The sequence below is a fragment of the Panthera tigris genome, chromosome F3 (genome assembly GCF_018350195.1).
Source record: "Panthera tigris isolate Pti1 chromosome F3, P.tigris_Pti1_mat1.1, whole genome shotgun sequence".
Taxonomy (NCBI): domain Eukaryota; kingdom Metazoa; phylum Chordata; class Mammalia; order Carnivora; family Felidae; genus Panthera; species Panthera tigris.
In genome coordinates this window covers 36,462,023-36,488,818 of record NC_056678.1, presented here as the reverse complement: position 1 = coordinate 36,488,818, position 26,796 = coordinate 36,462,023, and the positions used below count along the sequence as shown (strand labels likewise).

General features: G+C 39.6%; 1 protein-coding gene and 1 long non-coding RNA gene across 3 annotated transcripts in view; one reads left to right on the top strand and one right to left on the bottom strand.

Annotated features, from left to right (window-relative positions):
* CRB1 (crumbs cell polarity complex component 1) overlaps window positions 1-6,371 on the bottom strand; it is a 132,229-nt gene extending 125,858 nt beyond the window's left edge. Inside the window, exon 1 of the mRNA XM_042976687.1 lies at window positions 6,314-6,371. The gene's annotated coding sequence lies outside the window, so the exon portion shown is untranslated. The remainder of the gene's footprint in view (window positions 1-6,313) is intronic.
* Window positions 6,372-8,206: 1,835 nt separating this feature from the next.
* On the top strand, window positions 8,207-25,648 carry LOC122235965. 2 transcript variants are annotated; one of them, XR_006214133.1, is made up of 4 exons: window positions 8,207-8,442; window positions 10,417-10,507; window positions 20,395-20,586; window positions 25,536-25,648. It is a non-coding gene; the product is annotated as an uncharacterized LOC122235965 (long non-coding RNA). The 2 variants fall into 2 exon arrangements; XR_006214134.1 differs by lacking the exon at window positions 25,536-25,648 and adding an exon at window positions 20,904-21,585.
* The last annotated feature ends 1,148 nt before the right edge of the window (window positions 25,649-26,796 follow it).

Genomic DNA, 26,796 nt, shown 5'->3' with positions numbered 1-26,796 from the left:
TTTCTTCGATTCCTATCACCACCTATTCCCGTTCTTTTGCCAATCCACTTTTCCATAGTGCCTTTGCCTACATGACATTAGACTAATACCTTTGGTATCTTAGTCATCTATATTTGCTGCAAAGGATTAACATACAAAGCCAAACCAGTGGTTTAAAACTTGCTAAAACTTTTCCAAATTTTATTTCATAACTCAAATCAAATTCATATATTCATCTGCAATACACCCGGATTACTTCCTCGTGCTTAAGAAATACATTATAAGCCATTATTTTAAATTCTGAAGCTCCTCTTATAAATTGTAGCCCAAATAAAGAAATCGTGATGTACATACAAGAATGTGTTTCAATAGTTTAGATATAATTTCAAATTCAACTAGTTACTTTAGGGTGATTTGTTTGTATTACCTTAATATTACTTAACAACATGATTTTTATTGCAGTTTATCACTGCTCCTGATATAGACAAACATGATTTGGTCTACGTCTGCATGATGCCAAAGTAGCCGGATGAAATGTGGTAAATACAGCCAGTCGTCCATATGTTTTTGTATTTCCAGATGCTGGCTTCATAGATAAAACATCTGGATAACTATGATTTTGATTTTTCACTTGGATGCTTACTGTCACATGCTTATAGCCTTTCAATATACAATTAATCAACATTCAAAACATACCTGTACTTGTAGTCCATTCCACCTGAAAACATTCATTTTATGCCTAGTGTTTTTAAGTAGTGCACCATGTTATTATAACTATATGTAGCAACAGCAATTGAATACAGTTACAGTGAGTAGCACTTCTATGGCTGATTGTCTAAGAAATAGAAAATTCATGATTATAAAATTCTTTCACAAAAATTCATCCAGGAACCAAACCAACGGTTGCAGTTCATTAATAGTTAGTAATATGAAACATAAGAAAATAGAAAGGGTATGAAAAAAAAAAACAGGGTAAGGAGAACTCGCACCCAAAGAAGAAGTATAAGACAGGAAAAAAAAAATCCCCTGATGTCATTAGCTTTGGTGACTTACCAAAACTAATACTGTGCTAAAATCCAGAGGCTTCCCTACATAAATACAGGTGACCTAAGGTGTCATTAATTCCTGACAGTCAGGGACAGTTTCACTCTGAACTACTCAATCTGCACAAACTGTCAAAAGTTCAGAAAAACCAAGTATTTAACTAATATTGGCAACAACAGCAGTATCCGTTTTCAAATAAGATCACATTCTGAGGTACTTCAACATAGGGTGTAGAACTTCAACAGAGGAATTTGTGTGTTGGGAGAGGTCACAATTCAAACCTAACAGACTCCTTCTTGGTTTGCTTTTCTGTCACCATCTCGAAGTTCTTAATGACTTTTGAACTAGAGGCCCCACATTTTTATTTTACAGCAGAACCCACGAACTATGCAGCCTTTCTGCATATAAGCCCTTAATTCCCATTTAAACTTTTTATAACTGATATACGTAGAATGAGTTCTTTTTTTCCTGACCAAAACCCAATTGATACACATACCCGAGAGAGGAAAGATTTGAGTAGAATATTCAAACAAGCAGACTGTTCAGTTTTGGGTCCAGCCCTCAGGCACATAGTTAAAGATATAGCAAAAATGGGGGCGCCTGGGTGGCTCAGTCGGTTGAGCGTCCAACTTCGGCTCAGTTCATGACCTCACTGTCAGTGAGCGCGAACCCCACGTCAGGCTCTGTGCTGACAGCTCAGAGCCTGGAGCCTGCTTCGGATTCTATGTCTCCCTCTCTCTCTGCCCCTCCCCCACACTCTCTCTCTCTCTCTCAAAAATAAAATAAAAACATTTAAAAAAAAGATGTAGCAAAAATGAAGCTGGTGCAGAAGTTCCACACTCTTCAGTCTTGCTGTAGGTGAGCTGGGAATTTGATATCACCCCAGATAGGTGTTGGGATCCCAGGAGAGAAGCTGGCTCCACTTCCCTTATAGAACTTTGGAAAGACATCAGGACACACATAATTCCCAAGCCACTGTTGTACAGGATGGTAGAACAGAGAAAACTACACAGGACCTGGGTAGATGGAAATTAAATGGCTTTAAAGAGAATACTTATTGAAGCAAACAAGGCAGCCAAATGCGCTCTCCAATTAGTCCAACACACACTCTTTGTATCATGTTGAGTTAGGGAGTTATAAAAATTGTACCTGCTATTATTACTTCCCTTCTTCCTCTTTTCCTTTGCCATTCATCATGGAAGAGTAGAAAGAACATGGATTTTGTAGACAGACCACTTAGGACTAAGCTCTGCTCTGCCACGGCTAGTACCAAGGTTGGATTATAGTAAATGCTCAATGAATGGTAGGTATTACCTATAATCTATTTGTTCTTTCCTATTCTTCAATTCCTCTGGGTAGACAGAATTGTAAACGTTTTGAAGTCTTTGGAAACAAACATATCCCTGGAAGGGAATTTGGAATAGCTTCAGACTCAGTTAAAACAAATACAGATGGCATACTGAGAGTATAGGAGCTAGAGATGCACAAATTTGGAACAGTCACTATACTAAATACGATTTTAAAAGGGGTGGGGGGTACAATGGACATATAAGTAGCTAGTGAGCAATAGTAAATATATAGCCCGAATTTGGTAGTAAATGTTGGGATGGATCAATAGAGTTTAAATTAGGACAAAAGAAAGTAGGCAATAGGGGGGTTTTCCGGGACTGGAAAACTGCAACATAACAATTGCAGGTCAAGCACGAGAAGGTTTAGAGAACAATACAGGCACATCAGTAGAAGAGCTCTCCACAAAGTCTAGGCCTATAAGGAGATATCGAGATAGAGAAGGAGATTTTGGACAGGAGGAGTACGGAGAAGCCAGATGGCTAATATTCTGCTAAAGATGAGGTAAGAATCCAACCGAAGCAAAGACATCAGAAGCGCAGGTTGTAGTGACAACTTTGGTGGTAAAGTAGTTTTGGATGATGAGAGGGACTAACTTGAAGCTGCATCGGCATGTAGCTGTGGCAGAATAGATGGAGGTCACTGAAAACAGGAAGCTCAAGAAATTCTAAAAGCATGTGGGCCATCAAATACTCCAGTAGCTCCTAATTGGATTTGGATAAACTGAAAACTTCTCATCGTGGCATCAAAAAATCTTTGTAATACTTAGTTTCATTTCCTATCACGAATCTGTCATCACTCTATGTGCCAGTCTTACCAGATCATTTTCTTTTTCTCAAACCCACCATATCCCCCTACCCTCTAAGAGTTTAACATACTGATCCTTTCTCTCTCTCTCTCTCTTTCTCTCTCTCTCTCCCTCTCTCCCTCTCCCTCTCTTAGGTTCTTTCTTATTTGTCCATCTGATGAAGTCATCCTTTAAGACTTACGTTAAATGTCCCACCTTCAGTGAAGTCTCCCCTGATTTCCTTACTGGTTCCACCTTCTTGTGTTTTCATAGCACTTACAGCATTATATTTTATTATTTGTTACTTTCTTATCTCCAACAACTGCTTTAAAGACAAGGATCCTTGCTTTGATATTCATAGTAATAACTGACATTTTTTGAGAGCTTATTTCACATCAGGTACTGTGCTCAGCATTTTATGTACCTTATTTTATTTTGTGTGATCTTCAAAAAATTATCCATGAGGTACTACCTTTATGCTCATTTTCTTCAGGATGAAACTGAAGCACAGAGAAGTTAAGAAACTGATGCAGACCAACAGGCTAGAGAGTGGTAGGGCCAGGATTAGATTACAGGCAGTCTGAATTCAGAACCTGTGCTATTGGCCATGAGGCTACACCACAGCCCCGTACATTATGTTCTTCAAGGATGTACATCCTCTGTGTGTAGCAAACACCTGCCCCGTGACAGGTGTTTGGCACAGTTTGCTGAATTGAACTGAATGTGAAGAAGTTGTCTGGGAAAGAGAAGTCACTGAGAATACTGCGAGTGTCCTGGAGGAGGTAATAGCTTACAAAGAAAAGAAAAGAGAAGCGTAAGTGGTAAGTGAATGATGAGCCAGTGGTCTTTCAGAAGCAGGGGGTTAGTGAGAAAGCCAACCCTTCCTTCCTTGAGAATCAAGGAGAAGAAAAATCCTTTAATAAGGGTCTCATAGAAAGTGGTTTCATCAGATAAATGCCAAGTTCAAGTAAAGGCCAAGGAATTAAAGACACATTGGGAAAAAAAATAAAATGTTGTGTTTACTTGTGTTTAAGAAAAGACTATGGATGCAGCACCTGGGTGGCTCAGCTGGTTGAACGCCTGACTTCGGCTCAAGTCATGATCTCATAGTTTGTGAGTTCAAACTCCACATCGGGCTCTGTGCGGACAGCTCAGATCCTGGAGCCTGCTTTGGATTCTGTATCTCCCTCTCTCTGCCCCTCCCCTGCTCATGCTCTGTTTCTCTCTCTCTCCCAAAAGTAAATAAACATTAAAAATAATAATAATAATAAAGACTATGGAAGCAGGGGCCATTCTAATGAATTTCAGGAAGCTTTTCCTGTGACATTTTCACATAAACTATACATTAGCAGTCTAACCCTAGGCCAGATTGCTCTTCTGAACCCAACTATCTATAGGTTGTCTTCTCCACATATCCCAACAGACATCATTCTACAATTCCAAATACAAACTCTCTCTCCTCAATCCACCCTCTCTCATCCCTGCCAAACTTCTTCTCTCAGTGAATGATATTATCTCCAAATAACCCAAGCCAGATTTCTAGGAGTTACCATTATCTTGGTATTATTCCCCACATTAGTCGCCAAATCCTGTCATTTCTCCCTGGGAAACGGATCTAAAAGGCCATTGCTATTGCTACAACCTTATTCAGACGCTCAACATCTCTCTTCTTATCTTATTGCTTACTGGCCTCTCTCTTTCCAGGCATTCTCTACAGTTCTGAGAGTGGTCATTATAAAATACAAATCTGATTATATCATTGCCTGTGCAAGTTTGCAAATAGCTCCTCTTGTCTCCAGGATAAAGCCTTGGAATGTGGCAGAAGATTCAGAAAGATGAGGACTCTCCTGGTACCACCTACAATGACTCTCTTGCAGCTCCACTGTCTCATGTCTTTAGGCTGCACATAGGTGCCCCCTTTGCCTATAAGGTCCCATTCCTCATTCCTACTTCCTCCAGCTAATTCTAATTAGTTCTGAAAAACTGAATTTGAGCATCATGATGCCAGAAACTATACTTAACCACTTCCATCTGCCTTGGGTGCCACTCCACAGTTCTTTCATAATTCCCTGTTACATAAAAGTATGTATTACATATTTGACTGCAAATGCTTATTTGTTTATATTATCTACAAAACTGTCAAAGTGATTTTTTTTTGTCCTTTAACACTAAGGTCTGTAGCACACAGCACATACTCTTGAATATAGAAAATGCTCGATGAATTTTAAATGAATCATCCGGTCCTAGGTATAGATTAATTCACCCTCTCTCCCGAAAGGCAATCTGGTCTGCCAGGACAGAGGTCCTCAATGCTTCTGCGAGCCTGGGCCCACTCTCAATCAAAAACCGTAAAGGCAATTTTATGGCTTTGGCAAGCGTTTAAAACAAAACGTTGTTTCTGAATGACTGTGCCCTAAACTTCTGATCAGTGTTTAGAGACTGTGCCCCTCAATATGCATCTTTCAGCAATTACAAATCAATGTTATCATTCTGTGCCACGAGATAACGCACATCGTATGTTATCAGCCTGGAACAGGTCTTGTCACTGATGTTGTCCTCGTCACTCATTACAGTGGGGAGAGAGTGCACAACACGTGCCTTGTGGCCCTGACAGACTGCTCTGAACACCTTTCTCATTATCTTCAGAGCCCAGGCTTCAGAAATAATTGTACTCTCATTTTTGGTTAGCATGCTAAGTTTCAAAGTCTCCCGAATATATTTAATATCTAACAGGCCTCTATGCATAATATTTCCTTTTGAATAAGAATTATGTACACTGCACCTGAGTCCTTAAAGAATGATGCATTCTTACAGTTGTATCAATTACAACAATGATCAGTGCAAAGAGGTGCACTAACATTAGTTTCTATTACACGTATAGATTTATGCTACACTTTCTCCTGTATATCACATTTACATATTTAACATCCTAAAGCAAAGAACGGAGGCCAAAGACTTCATTCTCTGATTAACAGTGTCAAACAGGCATTATATTGATTAGCAAGCTGCTAATCAATGGGAAATTAAAGGCAGATTTCTTATTTTCAGTGGGAACATCTTTGGGTTTTTATCCAGTAAGATTTCTGGCTTGTGCATTTAGATAGACCTTTTCTAAGGAAACGAAAAAGTAACAAATACTTCTCACAAGACACTCACTTGAAGTAGACTTTACAAGCCTAGGATTTGCCTCTGAAAGACACCTGAATTTTTTCAATTTGAGGACTGCTCTTTTCTCCGTCATAAATTTACCATCTAGGAATTATGATGCACTTTATAATCAAGAATGTCTTGGTGTTGTACTATATTTTAGTTGCAGAAGTTTTCTTTCTTGGCCTACATGAAATCAGTGTAATTATCAGTGATGAATTCTGATGAAATATGAAAACAGTTTCGTATTTTTACATTATTGTTTTACAATATTTATTTACTATATCTATTTTATTACTATTATTTATAAATATTATTAATAATTTATTATTACCAAAAGAGTCTCCTCCAGCGTCCTGGCCTCCCTCTACCCAGGGACCAGGGCTCCCTGGTCTCTCACTGGAGGATCCCCCACACCGGCCCACCACCTGGCCAAGGCAAGGCAGTCATATTCCCAACAGATGTGCCTTCTGGGGAACAGACGCTTATAGCTAGGTTAGGGATGGAATCCCACGCTTTGTTCCCTAAAGAGCCCACTCCGAGGAACTGGCATCTCTCCACGGTGGTCATTCTGCAATTCTCTGGCTACCCAGAACTGCACTGCACCAGTATGTGTAACGCGGCCTTCTCTCCAGGCCTTGGGCACCTGGAGGCCTTCAGGCCTGAGGTCTATGGCCCAGTCTCACATCTGGATAGCCTCGTGCGTGGAGGGGGACGCTCCTCCCACAAGACAATCTGATACTATGGCTACAGAGAAGAAATAGTCATTCCCCATTTGGAAGTGCTGCCCGATGGGGACCCAGGCCTCTCCAGGAATGAGGGATCCCAGATATCTCTCATTCCAAGGCACCAAGGCTTCAGAATTCCCCATGTGTCTGACTTCAGGGTGATAGGGTTCCTTTGTGAAGGTGCAGCCTTTGGACGTTGGCAGACGCCTGGTTTTTCCCATAGAACACCATAGGGATCCAGCCTCTCCTGAACCTGGTCCTGGCCGGGTTCTGACCAGGGCTGGACGGGATTCCTCCTTGCTCCAGACAGCTGAGGTGGACCAATGTGCCCGATTAGCTCTCTGGCACCAAAGCCCCAGCAGCCAGGCCTATCCAGGTAGTAGGACCTCCTGGTATCTCTTGCTGGAGGACCAAGTATTAGTGCAATGAGGTGCATTAGCACTAGTTTCTATTACAGCTATAGATTTACGCTACATTTATGTCTCTTGTTGGAGGACCCCCAAGCAAGCCTGCCCCGCCTGGTCCTGGCAAGGCAGTCAAACTCCCCCAGATCTGCCTTCAAGGGGAACAGTCATCATTAGGTCGTTTCGGACGCGGAATTAGGCAGATGCCTATTTCCTACAAGAACCCGCTCTGGTGACCCGGCCTCTCCAGACCCAGGATGGCTTTCAGATCCCTGACTTCCCTGAACTGCACCCTTGGCAAGCCCAGTACATACCCTTTCAGCAAGTCTTGAACAGCCAGGACCCTCCAGGCCTGTGCAGCTAGGGCCTGGCGCCAACCACCTGCACATCCCCGGGGGGCAGGGTTGCCCAAACCCTGTGAGTCACTCTGAGGCGGGGAGCTGCATATTGGCGACAGTCCTCATTGGGACGTGATAGGGACCCAGGCCTTTCCAAGAACCAGGGATCCCAGACGTCTTTCATCCCAGGGTATACTGGTGCCACCAAGCACGGCTTCAGAGCTCGCGACATAACTGGCTTTCGGATGTCAGGGTTCTTTCTGAAGGTGCAGGCTTGAACACTGGCAGATGCCTGGCTTTCCCCCAACGTCCCAGGGTAGGGACCCGGCCTCTCCTGATCCGGGTCCTGGCCCGGAACGGAAACCGGGATGGGCGGGATTCCCGCTTGCCCGGAGCTCGGAGCAGGTCCCGCATGCGCAGTTGGCTCTCCTTCGGAGACCCCAGCGGCCACGCCGGCAGCCCTCGCTTCCGGGGTCTCCTTGGGGGGGATCTCCAGGCCTGCGCGCCCCGCCCGGCAAGGCAGTGGGGTCCCCCCACGTCTGCCTTTGGGGAAATAGGGCATCACTGTGGATGGCGGGGCTTGCAACTGGGCAGTTGCCTTGCGTCTCCACGACCCTCGAACTCTCCCGTCTGTGGGCGCTGGTAATGGCAAGACACCCTGGTGCACAGTATGTAGTGTTTCTTTATGAATTAGTTTTATTAACTTGCCGTTAGAGACCTGGAAATCAATCTCTTCCGTTTCTACGGGCTTTACTTTCCCAGAGAGACCTCCCTGGAATAACCTCTGCCTTCAGACTTGTTTTTTGGTGCTTTTCTTAATTCCTGTCTTATTTGTCCTCTTGTCTGCTTCTAGCAGCCGTGCAAATTGAAGAATGTTCTTGGCACCATTTTAGCATTCCGATCTTTCTAGAAAAATCTTAGAGGCTAGAACTAGTTCTAGGACTAGAAAGACTGGCTCTTGTTTGTCAGTCCTAAGAGCAGAGAGTGGGGAGTGCATTCTTGTGCTTTTTGGTAGCAGTGATAATTTCAGGGGTACGGTTGTCTGTTTGCGGAAATACTCTGCTTCCCCACGCCCGCTGCTTCTCCCAGCACTAACTCACCCTTCCTTCTTCTCTACACATTTTTTTTTTTTCTAAATCCACCTGGATGCTCTTCCTCCCACTTTACTCCTATCATAAATCTCAGAACATGTCAAAAGACATCATTTTATTTTAAAACACATCCCTGGGGTGCCTGGGTGGCTCAGTCAGTTGGGTATCCTACTTAGGGTCTCGCGGTTCATGAGTTGGAGCCCCATATGGGTGAACTTGAGCCCTGCCCAGGATTCTCTCGGTCTCCCTCTCTCTCTGCCCCTCATGTGATTCTCTCTCTTTCTGCCCCTTGCTCACTCACGCATGTGCTCTCTCTCAAAAGCAAATAAATAAATAAAATATATTCCTAGTTAATATGCATGACTTCCTCAATAGTAGCCTATATTTAATATGTATGTATCTGTGTATTTTTAGTATGTAACATTGGTAAGATATATATAAAGCTTAATTCGGAGTAACTCATTTCAAAGTCTCCAAGATGCTATGTTTGAGAAACACTCTACTTTTATAAATGGTTTCTATCTCGCTTAATTTTGAAGTTCCTTGGGATCATAATAGGAAAATCGTAATAGTTGCATTTTGTGCTAAATATGCCAATGTTCTACATTTCACACTTCTGTCATTATAATGTTTTAATCATAACAAATATCTTTCTTGTGTTTTTATTAGGATAATTGTCATTCCTAAATATTTGAAATGTTATAGTATTAATACATTCTTAACTCCTTGGTTTTTTGATATGGTGGCTTCAGAAATTAAATCCTTGCCTACACATATGGCAACTTTCCCATTTAAACATGTAAATAGAGCACAGAGATTATGATCTCAGTTAATCTGTTACCGAGTATGGTTCTAATATATTCCAAAAAGAAAGCAATTCAGTATAAGAAAAGGATACCTATGAAAAGTATAGGTAAAGATTGTTAAACGCTAGCATTTATACTAGCAGCAATATTTGAAGATATTAAAATAGTGACAGCCAGCATTTTCATGGCTTCATAGTTTATGGGAAAACTTTCAGTAAATCATTTCATTGCCACCGTGACCCTGAGAGTTAGTTGATATTATGCCTGTATGTTAGAGTGAGGACCCAGAAGCTCAGAACTATTTATCAATATCAAAGCACTTTCTTAGAAACCACTAGAACACATCAAAGCTGGGACTGGGAGCCCTGTCTTCTGCTCTCAAATTCCACAGCCTTTCCACTACACCCATTCTTCATATTACTACATATATTTTGGCTCATCCCCTCCTCACTCAGACCTGCACACCCACCCTGCTGATGGCTAGGAAATCACTAAGAGCAGTAGTCAGACAGAGGGGGGTTTAAAATGGAGCACGCCATTCACAGCTACTCGCTAAACCACAAACCAGCCGTCAAAGCAAAGATGACAGAAGAGACATTCACCCCTCGCTAAACCTTCTGCAGTCCTTCTCCCTTGCTCTTCAGCTCGTTCTTATTCATACAATAAAAGTACTAATAAATGTAGTCAGAGGGCAGAAGTTTCAGTTGAACATCCTGAACGAAATGCATTCCTGCTCTGCTCGTAGGCCACCTTTTCTGTGAAGATTTTCCTGATCCGAAGCAGTGTCATTGGCTCCTTTCTTTGTGCTGCGTCAGCATTCTGGTCAGAGAGCGATTGTAAGTTTTGTTTGCCTGCCTTCTCCCAGGGTAAACTGTGAGTATTTCGTCAGGGATAAATTTTGTCCTCGTCATTTTTATGTCTCCGTGGTCTGGCACAATGTCCAGTGCCATGGAAGCATGTCCTGAATATTTGCTGAGTGAATAGTATCTGTTACTTTGTGCGCTCATTCAACAAACGCTTGTCAAAAGCCAGAAACTTCATTTCTTCATAAAACTGTTTCAGATGGCTCTAGTTCTGAGCAAAAGCCTGAATACGTGCGTAATTTTTTTTTTATATGACGCTACAGAAATGATCAGTTTCATCATTAAGAGCATATAGAAAACCAGTCATTTTCCTTTGATAACATGAAGATACAACCCATGAAATCCAAATGTTTTCTTTTGCCTGCTACCCATTATTTGCCTTTTGGGTGTGAAAGATATTTGTTATGAATATGTATATTATGTGGGGAGTAAAATGTGAGGTATTTAGATAGATGCTCACAGAAACAATATTTAAGTGTTCTTTAAACTCATGTCTTACAGCGGGGGAGCCTGGGTAGCTCAGCTGGTTAAGTGTCCGACTTCGGTTCAGGTCATGATCTCATGGTCTGTGAGTTCGAGCCCTGTGTCGGGCTCTGTGTTGACAGCTCAGAGCCTGGAGCCTGCTTCGGATTCTGTGTCTCCCTCTTTCTGCCCCTCCCTGGCTTGCTCTCTGTCTCTTTCTTTCTCTCTCAAAAATAAACATTAAAAAGATTTAAAAAAACTCATGTCTTACATATTGTATATCTTTATATAAATATGGACTGTTAATAATTATTCCCAATAAATTGACTTAAGTTCATCAAATGGTTTATTTGTTAACTTTGTAATCAGCAAAAACTTTCAATAATAATGGTAATCATAATGATAATAACAATTTTTCTCATGAAAAAGCTTATATTTTATGATACACAATACTTTTATTTCCCCCAAATTAGTTTCATCACCGTTAAGTTATCTATATGAATTTTCATAGAAAAATGGTATTAAAAAAGTATTTAATTGATCAAAAATATATTTAGAGAAGATGGAACAGTAAGCCTAGATTCAAATCTCCTCATTGCCTGAAATTCAAATTGTGCTTTTGATAAATGCTACTGCAATGGCAGGGTTAGTGCCAATGGCTGTCAGAGTTAGTGACATCATACCTGTTAGTCTGGCAGAATGGATGAGGAATATTGGAGAAGGCACAGAGAAGAACATAAAAAATTATTAATAGAAGAAGGTCTGATAAATCATAAATGAGTAATTTATATGTAATTCAAAGGCGTAGAATAAGTTTCAAGTGTGCCTGTGAAAGACTGTATGAAAATATGGTTGATATGAACTACTGAGGAACACTGTTGTTCGAACTATTCTGAATAGACCTGTCCTGAATAATCTAGACCTCCCACCAGAGGGCAATAGAGAGCAGGTCAGGGAAGGTATGCTCGCGTTTTCTTTGCATGATCCATGATCCTTCTGTGTTCGTTCCTATCTTAATTAAACGTTAAAGGGGGAAAGGTGTTAACACTTGATACTTTTATTTTGTTCTTTCCCATGTAATGATAGTCCATTCACTTGGACTGTTGTATTATTGGGCGCTCTGATTCTACCCTAACAACCCCCTTCAGTATATACTCAACATAACAAGGAGAGTGATTTTCTTAAAATGTAAGTCAAATCATTCCAGTCCTCTCCTCAAAACTATCCAACAACTTCCCATCTTATTAAGAGCAAGAGAGAAAGTCCTTCCAGCCGCCCACAAGCCCCAATAGTCTGACCCTATTATGTCTTCTCCTTGCTCCCTCCATTCCTGTCACATCAGCTTCATTGCTGCTTCTCAGACTTTCCAGTACTCTTTACCTAAGGGCCTTCACATCTGCTGTTCCTCTGCCTGGATGCTATTCCACAAGACATTTGCTAACTCCCTTCCTTACCTATCTAGAATTTTCTTCATGTGTAACCTTCTTAGTAGCGCCTTCCCTGGTCATTCTACCTGAAGTTCAGTTCCTAATTCCCCTTATTTGTTTTACTTTGCTCCACTGTGCTTATCACCACCTAACCTACTATGTATTTTATTTATTACTATTTTATACATGTCTGTCTCTTCCCTCTAAGATGGAAGAGGACTTTTTCATCACCTCTTTATTCTTATATTTACAGAGCCTGTAACAATGCTTGGCACGTTGCAGGAACTCAATCTATATACACACCTGAGTGTATACGGGTGTTTGTGTGTTTTGACAACATTAATGGCTGGGTGAATTCAACAGATACTTATTTATTTTTTATTTTTTTAATATTTATTTATTTTTGAGAGGGAGAGAGACAGAGTGTAAGCCAGGGAGGGGCAGAGAGAGAGGGAGACACAGAATCCAAAGCAGACTCCAGGCTCTGAGCCCAAAGCAGGGCTCGAAAACACGAACTGTGAGATCATGACCTGAGCCGAAGTCAGATGCTCAATCTACTAAGCCGCCCAGGTGCCCCTGAGCAGATACTTATTTTTATCCATATCATCTATCCAGGACTGTTACTAGCAAAAAATACTACACACATACACACACACAGACACCTTTGTGTTGTCCCATGAAAATCCACATAATTGTCTACATCAGTGGTTTCTCAAAGTGTGGTCCCCAAACCAGCAGATCAGCATCAATATTGCATGGGAACTTGTTAAAAATGCACAGACCCCACCACAAATCTACTGAATCAGAAACTATATTTTTAAACTTTATTTATTTATTTTTGATGGGGGTGGGCAGTGAGAGGGGCAGAGAGAAAGGGAGAGAGAATCCCAAGAAGGCTCTGCACTGTCCGCCTGGTGTGGGGCTCAATCCCAAGAACTGTGAGACCATGACCTGAGTTGAAATCAAGAGTCAGACGCTTAACTGACTGAACCACCCAGGTGCCCCAGAACCTGTATTATAATAAGCTCTCTGGGTGAGTCTGATGCATGCTAAAGTTTGAGAACCACTGATAGAGATAAGTTTATTGAGCTGGAATAGGCAATTGGACTTTTAATGCATTCTTATTTTTCATGTTAGAGATTTCAAGTTTTGCTTGGATAAAATAAGCTTGGAAATATTCTGGCTTTAATAAATGCCAAGTGAGCCGTCTTCTTAGTGAGCCCTACACCTACCTTCCCATTCATCCCTGTAGTCACTCTTCCTGGCCAGGTCCTAATGTCTTATCCCTGGTCTGGATGGCTTTCTAACTGAGTAGTCTCTCCATGTGCTAACTAGTCTTCTAACTAGTCTCCATACACTTTAACACATTTTCGTGAATATAAAATGAATTTTTCGTATGTTGTCATCCTTGAAATAAAGATGCATCTTGCAATCAATAAGTAAATTTAATGGTGTTTCTTTTCTTATTTTCCAAAAGATTATTTTTGTGCCAAAGACCTATTTTTTAATGAAGGAAGTGAGATATTTTCCCACACTGTTTTGCTTCATCATGCATCAGATTGGCCTGGTCCTGCCCTCTTGTAGCCCCATTTTTCTCATGCTTCAGGCACCTTAACATGAAAACTGTTCATTTGTCAATCTGCTAATTTTAAGAAAGCCCTCAGTGAAAGAACGGTACACTGCATAAACTTGAACTAAAAGCAGCTACGAGCTCATGTATTCTTTCCATTCAAAAAGTCTGCAGCTGCTTCCTTTCTGCTTAAGTTGGAGTTTTTGCTTATGCCTGGCATTTTCTCACCAGCTCTGCCTCTCTCTGAGCCTATTTCTGCAGTTCATGAATCACCACGTAGGAAGCACAGTGGCGTGCACAGAGAAGGATTCCCGCAGTGTGAACCCCCTCTCCGCGGGCTACTGCTCTTTTCCCTCTTCTCCCTCTCTCTGTCTTTTAAAATTTATTATGTTTTCTTACTTTGCTGCACTGAGGAGCACAGGCTTTTTCCTGTAAGCCAGGTTCTTTATGATCCTCTAAATTTGGATGTAGCACACGGCAGCTGGGTTATTATAGTAGTTTCCAGGATTCATTGGGAGGTCTGGGTTCAGGCAGAGCATCTATGCATCCATGCTGATTACTAATAGTCTTCTTCCCTTCCCAACTCCAGCTTTTCCCTTGGTCCTAGAGACCTTCTTTGGGTTTCTCATTAATTGGCCTTGGTCCTATAGACCTTCTTTGGGTTCCTCATTCATTACCACAAACACTGGTCGCCATGGGATAGCGCTGAAGCAAAGCAAGCCTCCTTGTGGGTCTAAATGATGGGATATTACAAGAAAAGTTTCTAAATTAAGTTCACAAAAACCAAACTCCTGGCTCCCAGCCCTACCTATACATTAGATTCGTCAATTAAATTTGACTCTCTGAAGGTGGAATCTGAGCATCTTTGTTTCAGATCTCCCTGGCCTAGTCAGGGCTAGGAACTAGCTAATGCCTAGTCAGGGCTGGGAACCACTGATGAGCTCCCAGAATGCAGGCTGTTTTACTTGTGGAGATTGGTGATCAAGACGAAAATCATACCTTTGTGTCCGAATAAGCCTAACCAGCTAATATCAGACATAATTCTTACTGCCTGATGAGTCTGTCACTTAAACTCTGCAAGCAAGTTATATTTATGTCAACAGAGCTAAAATAATAAAAGTTAGTTGATTTCTTAGAGGGCAAGAGAAGAACATAGTCAAATAGGGAACAACTCTATTATACCAGGGTTTGGACAAGGGAGGTGACCTCATTGTGGGCTTTGAGCTAACGTTATGGTGAGAAAAAGGCATTGATTTTCATTGCGCCCAGCAGGGATACGATTTATCCACAGTATAAATTAATTCGTTGTAGAGTAAAATGTCTTATAATGGAATTTTACTATATTTCCCATTTGGAATATACTCTTGACATCTTTTATGCCTAAATTTATGCCACTGAAAGGATTCATTACAATCCAATTAATTGAAATGTAAAAAATAAAAACATACCTTGTAAAACATCATTTCTCAAGCTGTGTTTTGCCATTATGAGACTATTTAAGAACACTGTAGCTAAAATGGCTGAAACATTTCTTTGATCTCATGTCTGTTTCTTTCAGTCACCATTCGCAATATTGTACTAGCAGCAGGAAATAGAAGATACTATCTTAATTAAACCATAGTGGGTTTTAAATGTGTCCATTATAAACAAAAGCAATCCTACACCAGCCCCACAAAAGTTTATTTTTTTTTAATAAAAAATTTTAAACATTGAAATTCAATTGCTGTAACTCAGTTTTAAAAAAATAGACACGATGATTTGGCATATAGATAAGGAGCTTTTCACGTATGAGTACTGTTTTATAACCCCCTTTACTGTTCCTCATAACTTTTAGCTTAGTACTGTAATTAAAGGCAATCAATAAAATAATTTTCCACTTAACACAGCATTCTACCAACACAAAGCATAGAGAAGGTAAACTATTAATATGTTTACCTCAGTTTCATTACCACAAAGGGTGTCCAGAAATATATGGAAAAATTTAGAAAATTAAAACAATTCAGTAACAGTTTATTAAGCAGCCATTATTGGCTATGCTGGGCACTTTGGGAATAGTGCCTTCTCATAATACAATGACTGACATATAATAAATACCCAAAAAGGACTGATGAGTTAAAGCCTAAACATAATACATGACTTCTGTCCTTTAGGAAGTAATACTTCAGTGGGACGAGACAAAAACACAGATCTCTGAAGAACAGGACAAAGTTCACGAATAGAGGCGCAAACCACTACGGAAGTAATAAATAATTACTGTTGCAGTTGAAAGTGTTATTTCAGCAGATGGTAAATCAGAAATGCTTCTTGAGTTGGGCGAGAGTTGAATGAAGTACTGAACGTACAGAACGTCACAGAGTAGACACTGAATTGAGGGAGGGAGGGAAACCATTTGAACAGAAGATGAAGACAATTCAGGAAATGGAATGATCTGGTGGAAGGAGGTGGGGAGATACAATTACAATGTAAGGGACAAATTGTGGAGGGTTTTTAATGAGACGTGAAAATTATTCTCGTGTGGTGGGAAGCTCTCAAGTTTCTTCAGAAGGGAATGGCACACTCAGATCTATTTTAGAAGGATGATTTCAGGGGCACTGTTCAGAACAACCTGGAGAAGGCAGAGGCCGGAAATAGAATCTAGGAGGTTGTATAGTAAGTATACACAAGATGATGAGGACATGAGCCAAGGTACTGGTAACAGAGTGGATAAGCTCAATTTGGAAGACATGTTGGATGTCCAGATAGATTTTGAATATTCGTTTTAGGTGAGGATTGAGGGAAAGGGAGCAAATTTCATGTCAGAGCAACTAGGGAAATGGCTATTTTATAAGAGATGTTTCCAGAATGTGTAATATTAGAAAAATGACATACTGGGATACATTTTGAAGAGAAATACTTTACGAATAATTATATTGCTTAACATACATGGAAAAAGAATGACAAGAAAAAGAAGTAAGCGTGAAAGCGTTGCGAGAAGGCAAGTTGAAATTCAAGTACCACGGGAGGTTATAAAAGTGGCAAGCGATAAGGGAAATGTGGCATTAAAATGTGAAAAATGTCACAGCGAGGTGAGTCAGGAAGCACAGGAAAGTGGCGAGCAGAAGTCAGAATGAATGAATGGGAGAAAGCATGGATTAGTGTAGAGAATCCAGAGAGTGAAACAGTGCATCAGAGATGGTCACCATGAAGAAATGACCTAAATGGGTAACTGGTTCTGGAGGATAGGGAGCAGAGAAGGTAATAAATAACATGTAACCTTTTAGTGAATGAATGGTCAACTCGTTACTCTGTACTGAAATACCACCTCAACAGAAACTTGGTGAATAGCTATGAGGTACTATTATTTACTGTTTCCAAGAAATTAAACAAGAAGTGACTTCTTTATTAATAAAATTGTGGTTTAACTCATTTACCATATTACATCAGCCTTGCCATCACTGATCTGTTGACCACACCTTAGAACCCACTAACATGTATCCGTTCCATGGCCTGCTTTCCCGGTTGGCTGCAATGTCAGGCTTTGGACATTAGCTGATAGGCACACTTTAGCTAAGACAAAAGGAATCTTCTCTTGACGAAACTTGAAATGCCCTGACCTGGAAAGCTAGGCCTCATAGGGCCCACTAATTCTAGACTGAACTTCAGATTTAAATAATGTAAGGGCTCTATTTAAAACGACAACAGTGACATCTGGCAAATGTTTAAGCCCAGTGGATTTTTAGTAGTCTAGGATGCTTTCTAATTCCTGCCAAGACCATATTCATAAACAAGCGCCTAAGACAGTAAGTCACCTCTGCTTCTGTCATAGTGAAGAAAGGGAAAGCTGATTACGTCCTCTGGTATTCAAACGTGATAGCACTTACCAGAATAATCACGGGGGCAGATACAAGTGTATCTTCCTATCTCATTGAGGCATGTAGCTTCATTCTTGCAGGGATCTGAGACACATTCATCCACTTCCAGCTCACAGTGCCTGCCCTGATATCCTGGGACACAGAAGCAGGAATAGCCATTCATCCCGTCCTGGCACACGGCTCCGTTGTGGCAAGGGCTGGAAGCACACGGATCATGACCCTTTTCACAGAATCTTCCAGCATATCCTTCTGGGCAGATGCAGACGGGGTGAACAGGGTCCTGATGGCAAACACCTCCGTGTTGGCAGGAGCTTGTGCCACAGAAAACAATGGCAGTTTCACAGGTTGTCCCACTAAAACCAGGGGGACATTTGCAGAGAAAGCTCCTTTCTCCTGGGGTATTCACACACGTGGCATTTCCTTGACAGGGATTGGAGAAGCATGGGTCTTTCGTGTTGTCACAGTCTTTGTCCAAATCAATCGCTGTGTCCGAACAGTGGCAACTGTTGTCCTTTGAAGTATTACTGCATGTAGAATTGTTTCGGCAAGAACTTGCGAGGCACCTGGTGTCATTTTTATTGCCAGAGGAATCTAGAAGGAAATAAGAGATGTCAAGATGTTTACAAATAAATGGCTGAGGGTAAAAATAAAGATCTTCTTTCTGCTTCCACGCATCTCAAAGAAACTCATTAATGAAATACAGTTGGCTGCATTCTAATGATGAGTTTTAGCAAATGATGTCCAATGATGAGGTCTTTCATTAATGATGGTTTGTCATATAGTTGGTAATGAGAAACAAAAGTAGCTGGTTTCAGATTCTTTGCTTTTCCTCCACTTCCCTTTCTCGGGGCCAAGTGAGCAATGGAATGCATTGAAGCAACTGTTAAGTTGTCTCACACACACACATTTTTGAAATTCACATTCTCCCGTGGAGGATCCTGGAATATACTGGGAAATGACGTACAAAATTGTCCCTGAATATATTGCCTAACTAAAACTAATATTCAAATGAATGACTCAGTTTATGACTGCTTTGTCACAGTTACCCTTTGTATTCTAAAAAGAAAAGCATAGGAAGATGAAAATAACTAAAACAGGATAGAGTGCCAACTATTTATTGAAGGCTTGCCAGGTATTTCACATATATTATTCTAACCCTCATAGCAACACAGTGTTACTATGTACAGTTTACAGATGACAGATTAAATAAATCCCTCTGCAAGGAAATAGATGTAGTCAAGTTCATGCACTTTTATTTTCCTGTGGACTTGTGTTTTTATATGTGTCTCTGTTCTAGGGATACATTTTTTTGAAATTCTAATTGGAATAATAACCAACAGAAAAACAATAATTCTTTAATTTGTTGACAAACGCATTAGCTATGTATATGCATATAGGTTGTCCCCAAATATGCATAGATTATGATCACAGCATAGTTATTTTCTCAATCATGTATACTGAGAAGCCTTATGATTTCTCAACTCAATTGTATTTTCCCATGAAACACTGTCTTGCATGTGGATTCATCTACTATATCATTCTCTTATTTTTACTTTCTTTCTCTCAGTATTACTCACAAATATAAGAGTGGGCAACAGTACAGGCTTGTAATAAAAAAAATTACAAAACGGGGAGTTTGCTCTTAGGATATGAGACATAAATCAACTGTTGTTGGGAGAAAATAGTGTGCAAACTTTGAGAAATATGTAATGACAAATCTTTTCCCTCTCTTCCTGCAAAAGAAGAGGTGATTCTTGTAACCTGGTGTGGCCACAAGCAGGGTGATGAGAAGATACTTAAAAGAAATGATGGACTGGTGTGTCATACAAGAGTGAGAATATTTTCATAATTATCTTCTATGGAGTCTTTCTGGCAGCCAACAATTTTCCTCCAGTGCCTACACATAGAAAGTTAACATATGCTTATAAGGGCACCTGGGTGGCTCAGTCAGTTGAGCGTCTGACTTCAGCTCAGGTCATGATCTCACCGTTCGTGAGTTTGAGCCCCACATTGGGCTCTGTGCAGACAGTTCAGAGCCTGGGGGCTTACTTCACATTCTGTGTCTCCCTGTCTCTCTGCCCTCCCCTGCTCGCACTCTGTCTCCCTCTCTCTCTCAAAAATAAATAAGCAGTAAAGAAGAAGAAGAAGAAGAGGAAGAGGAAGAGGAAGAAGGAAAGAAAGAAAGAAAGAAAGAAAGAAAGAAAGAAAGAGAAAGAAAGAAAGAAAGAAAGAAAGAAAGAAAGAAAGAAAGAAAGAAAGAAAGAAAGAAATTAACATATGCTTATATATTATCAGGAGGGTTGATCAGAGAGCCAACATTTTCTACTCCCTATGAGAAAACTCAACTAACCATCCTTTTACTTTAGTTTCAGTCTTTTTGTTTTTTTCAGATGCTGGCTTTCCTATCACATCTTCAAATGCGATGTCTTAGCTGCAGTGTCACTTCCTGAGAGCTTTCTCTGAACTCCTTTTCTAAATTTTGTTGTTTTATTTGCTATGTTACATATGCTGTTATTTTTTTCTGTATATGTTTTCTATTTTCTTCATTAGAATGTTAGTTCTTTGGAGGAAAGGAAGAAACCTTGTCTGTATTTCCTGGGTCTGCAATATTACTCATCACGTAACAGGTGTCCATACATATTGGAAGGAAGGGGGAACATGTCACAACCGAAACATGGAAGGGTGCTGTGAAATCACATGTGTCAGGGAAAGCATACCAGGAAAAGCCTCACTGAAGAAAAGGTACTTGAGATTTTTTTTTTTTTTTAATGAATGCAAGGGGAGGAAAGATATTATTTGCACACAAAAGAACTAACGCATGAGGGGTATTGGCATTCTTGGCAATACTAAGAAAATTGTGAGAGGGTGTGGGGCAGGAAATGGGGAGGGATATGAAGAAATATTTAATAAGTTCAAACTTTTGGAAGCATTTAAAGTTCTTGTGTCCAAGCTGAGAAAACTCAGTTGAATACTCCAGCTGTCCTCTTAACTGCACCAGCAAGGGAGGGCATTGATGAAATTTGGTTTTCCATTTATTTTTGTTTTGTTTATTTTGTTAGTGGTGATGGTGATGCTGTTGGTTGTTTCCTTCATTAATCATCAAGCATTATCACTGAAGCCATGAAATAAAGAATTAGTGTGGGAAGACAGACAGCGAAGGAAATTGGCATTTATACCCAACGCCTTTCCATGCAACTTTTAAAATAGATTTCTAACAATATTTGTGTAAAGCGTTTTACAGATGGAAAGCTAAGCTTTGTAAGGACTAAGTCATTTGAATGGTGTCAAAGAGAGGAAGGATTTGAATCTCTGATTTGTTTGATTCTAAAGTCCATTTCTTTTTGCTGTATTATTTTGAAAGTTAGGATACTTACTGGGTAGGGTTTCTGATGTAAACATGATGATATTCGCATTAAGTGTTTTATTCTGTTCCTTTCCAAAATTCATGAAAGACGTGAAGGGATAACAAATAAGCACATTGAAAAATACTCAACATTATTTGCCATCAGGGAAACAGAAATTAAAAACAGTGTCACTACTTACCCACTAGAAAGAGCAAATGACAAAAATTGGCATTACTAGGTGCTCACAGGGTGTGGAAAAAATGGAAGTCTTATTCAAATCCTCTCTGTCTCTCTGTCTCTGTCTCTGTCTCTCAGTAACTAATCATTCTTGCCTGTGTGTTACCAGTTATATTAGTGTTTTCAAATATTGGCCTTTGACTTTGTATAGTTTCTCCAGAAGATCTTTGTTTTCTGTCCTAGATTTCTGCTTTTACATTTTTATTTTCTTAATTCTACTAAGATTTAAGCAGTTTAGCTTCTTACTTACTTTTTCAGGCATTCTTTCTAATTTATTAATTTAAGACAAAATTTCTGTGTAAGCACCGCTTTACTGCATTTCATGTGATTTCTTTTCAATGTTATTCAAATAAAAATATTTTCCGATTTTCATGGTGATTTCTTTCTTCTTTGAACTATGGAAAATCTGTAAAACTCAATTATATCAAATTGCTAACTGTGTTATTCAGAACTTCTATAACATTGGGGCTTTTTCTGCTTCTCTTCGTTGAGATTGATGCATTGAAATCTCTGACGGTGAATATGAATTTTTCTATTTCTCATTTTAGTTCTGACAGTTTTCACTTCTATATTCTGAAACTATATTCCTGTGTCACAGAAATTTAACATGGTTACATTGTCCTGCTGGCTTGACCCTCATAGGCATAAAATATCCTTTTTATCTTTAGTAATGCATCATACCTTAAAAGACTACTTTTACTGTTGTTGTACTGCTCTATCAGTCACATATCTCATACATGGCTGGAGGGAATACAAAATGGCATAGCCACTTCGGAAAAAAGTTTCAAAGTGTCTTATTAATTTAAACATACACTTATTCAGGAATCCCACACCTAGATATTTCCCCCAAGAAAATGAACACATAATATCCACACAAAACCTTGCTTGCAAAATTCATAGCAGCTTTATTCATAATGACTGACACTGGAAAAACCCCAAATGTTCATCAGTTGGTAAGTAAATTTTAATATATCACACATTGGACTACTACTCAGGAATAAAATGGGCAAATTACTGACCCAGTGAGCAACATGGAGGAATCTCTAAAGTATTACGTTAATTAAGAGAAACCAGACACAAAGACTATCTGCTGGATGATTCAATTTTATGAGACATTTAGACATTTTAGAGAAGGCAAAGTTATAATGATGGAAAGCAGCTCAGTGGTCACCAGGGAATGGAGGTGGGTGAAGGAAACTAATTGTAGAGTTTCTGTGGAAACATTCTATATCATGATTGTAGTAATAGCTATTGACCATATGTGTTTGCCACTGAAATTGGGTTAATTTTATTATATGTAAATTATACCTCAATAAATAACACATAGAAACAGTCCTAGGGGAAAAAAAAAAAGGACAAGAAGGAATGAAATCGTCATACTCACAAGATCCAGAAGGAAGGTTGAGGGGACAGCAATAAATACACATATACATACACTCATACATATAAGTGGAAGCTTGTCTGTAGATGGATGAGTCGGAATGGACTTAGTATACCAGAATAAGCAAATCCCAGGTGAGAGAATCCCAGAAGCAAGCCAGCTGATGCTGCGGAACCCCAGAAAGTTTCAGGAATTAGGGGTTCCAGGTACTCAAGTGGTGCTGAAAATGGGAAGGTTGTTTGGAAAACTTACCAAAAGTACAGTTAGATGCCCATGTTCCATCTTTCATCCCAGGAAACTACATGACTGCCCTTCCCCCATGAAGGCGATTCAAAGCCAAAGGCACAAGTGCTGGTGATGTGGGAGTGGCTGGCTCTGGTCTGATAAAAAAGGGGGAAGTGAATATCTACATACAGAATTGTGAGACCCTCCCCATCCTCATTTCTAATTCAGTTCTAAAAATGCCAGCAGCCAGATTTACTCCCTAAGCAGGAAATAATTATTTCTCTTGATGAGCCCAAAAGAAAATACTTACAGATATTGGTATTGGGTATCCCCATTGAAATGACCCAGGCCAATCACTCTAGAATAAATTTAATAAGCTAGAAAGTCCTGTAACATGAAATAAAAGAACTTTCCAATAGCTCTTTTTAAACAAATACATATATGAGTATATGTAAAGTGTATATATGCATATAGGGAATTGCTATCCTTTAATTATACTTTAAATGTTATTACAATTATACTTTAAATAATAATGATAAACAAACATCCTTGTATCCACTAATCAGCTTAAGAAACAGTAGTACCTCTTTATTTAATATAAACATATTTTTATGAGATTACCAGATGGAGAAAACCCTTTAAGATAAAACACTAAGAACAGAACACACACACAAAAAAATATTTTTTAAGTAATTTGGATGAGACAAAGACAATTTAGGGAGTGGACAAAAAATTATGAAACTTTGAGGTTTAACATATTCAAAGAGTTAAGGGAGGATGTTGCAGCAATGAAATAAGTATAGGAAGTTATTAGAATAAACTTCTAGATAACAAAAGAGGTCTTTACAATTAAAAATACAGTAGTAGAAATGAAAACTCCAGTTGAGTTACTTGAAAGGTAATTTTGAGGAAAATCTACCAGATGCTAGAAAAAAAATACTAACAGATTGGAAATGGGAGGTAGAAGCAGCAGGGAACCAGAGAGTGACTCAAGGAGGAGTTTCAAAATAAGAGAACAGGGGTGCCTGGGTGGCTCAGTCGGCTGAGCATCCGACTTCGGCACAGGCCATGATCTCACAGTTCGTGGGTTCGAGCTCAGAGCCTGGAGCCTGCTTCAGATTCTGTCTCCCTCTCTCTCTGCCTTCCCCTGCTTGTGCCTTATCTCTCTATCTCTCAAAAATAAACATTAGAAATATTAAAAAAGAAAAACAAAATCAGAGAAGAAAGGAAATGGGGTGGGAGGGGGAAGGAGGCAAGGAGAGGAGAGAGAAGGAATTTAAAATTATGACAGAAATACAGAAATTGTTGCCATAATTAAAAACAAGTGTATAGATTTAAAGTTTCTACTAAGTGCTGTAGGAAAATAATTTTTAAAAAATCCACAGCAAACCTCATCATTTTTATGAGGTGGAACAGAGAATAACTCATTTACAAAGCATCAGAATAACATCTGATTTATCAGCAGAATAACAGAATCAGAATAACATCTGATTTATCAGAAATCAGATAACAGAATCAGAATAACATCTGATTTATTAGCAGAAACATTGGAAGCCAGGGGACATTAGAAACATGCCTTAAAAATCCTGAAAGAAAATAATTTCTAAATTAGAATTCTATGCCCAGCTAAACTGTCAATCAAATGTTAAGGGAGAAGAAAAATATTTACAGAGATTCAGAAATTCAAATTTTCACCTCACACACTCGCTTTTCAGGAAGATTCTAGAAGATAGGTTCCATGAAAGTGGGAGTGTAAATCAAGAAAGAGACATGGAATCTAGCATACAAGCGTTCTAATAAAGAAACAGAACATTTTACTGAAAATTGCCTGCTGTACTACAGGTATGCTACCAGCATAGACATTAACCAGTGCTGAAAGAGAAAGCAGAGCTCCAAGAAGGAAAATGCAGAGTACCATATAGAGAAGTAATGGAAAACTAAACTCTTTTTTAAAATCTTCCTAGTATTAATTCTAGGGAAAAGGTTGCACATAATGGGAAATGAAATCATAATATACTGTGTAACCGCAGAGAGTTCTTTGTAATACCAATAATGCTAATAATACATGATTTAACCAAAGCAGCAGAGCTGTGGGGTGTGTGTGTGTGTGTGTGTGTGTGTGTGTGTGTGTGTGTGTAGTTGAAAACTACGGGAAAATTAAATCTACTTTTAGCATGGTAGGATTCCAATAGATTATGCCAGTATCAAAAGCAAGGGAAAATCTCAGCCTAGTATTTACAAGTATATAAATAAAAACCGTAAGAAAGATCTGAAAGAGTTTTAAGGAGTTGCTTCTGGAGAATGCACATTAGGAGTAAGAAGCAGGAATGGGGTTGGCAAAAAGTGGACTAGTGTTTCCCTTACAACGCTTAGAGACTTTTAAAGCATTACAGAATACATCTGATAAAGATATTTTTAAAAGCAAAAATGGATATTTATAATTTGGTCATGCACACTGACCCCCATCGCTTTGTTCACACATACACTTTGAATTATGTTTTCAGTACTCGTTCTGGACAAGATCATCTATCAAGCACATGCTTTTCCTGGGTCTCATCCAGGATGAATGGGAATATTGGCACCGTTTGCACACTTGCTTCCTGGGTTTATGGTGTGTCCATAGGTAAGATGCTAATGGGACCTCTTGGAAATGCCCCCTATGACCCAGGCGTTATTAACTGACACTTGAGCGGACTGTAGTAAACAAGCAAAGACAACTGCCTCTCAAAAAGAAACTTATAATTTTTCAAACTTACAAAGGACTTGCAATTTACTGCCTAATTAAAAATAGCTAAATAGCCAATTAAAGAAATAAGAATAAACTATGCATAGCCCAATGAAGTCATGAGGTAAGGGTTATAATTATTCCAGTTTTGTGCACCTAATTGAAAAAAATCTGTCATCTGTATATATTATTGTATTGTGCCTAGTATATTGTGCGAACACTTAGTCAACAATGAAGTAATTTTCGTTGTAATAATACCTTAAGAACAAAACTTATAGGGGCACCTGGGTGGCTCAGTCGGTTAAGCGTCCGACTTCGGCTCAGGTCACGATCTCGCGGTCTGCGAGTTCGAGCCCTGCGTCGGGGCTCTGGGCTGATGGCCCAGAGCCTGGAACCTGCTTCCGATTCTGTGTTTCCCTCTCTCTCTGCCCCTCCCCCGTTCATGCTGTGTCTCTCTCTGTCTCAAAAATAAATAAACGTTAAAAAAAAAAATTAAAAAAAAAAAAGAACAAAACTTATAAAAATACTTAAAACTATAATTGGAGGAGTTTAATTCCCAGGGAAATGGCCATTGAGAATTTTGTTCCCCACTTTCATATAAAATTTAAATCCAGAGCCAGAAACTACTGGATATGAAGTGCAATTGGTATTTTCAGACCAATTTAGATAGTCTGCCGAACTGTTTCCTTGCAGTAAAGTTTGCCATCTACTGGCTGTTGTAAGAAGTTCTAGAATTGTGGGTTTCAGACTTTTCTTTCTGTAAGCACAACAGTACTCCTTCAAGGAAAATATGAGTAATCCCAGTATACAAAATCGTAATGTGGACCAGCTCAGGTTGAAGGAGACCTTGTGGTCCAGTCACATAGCCTCCTGCCCTTTCTAAAGACAACTCCAAGGAGCCCTAGGGGCTGAGAATAGCAATTTGAAAATCTCTGTTCAGGAGAAAACAAGAAAATTTGTATGGTTACCATAATTCTTATTGTATTTGCTATTTTGGTATTGTGTATATCTATACATATATATGTGTGTATATACTTATA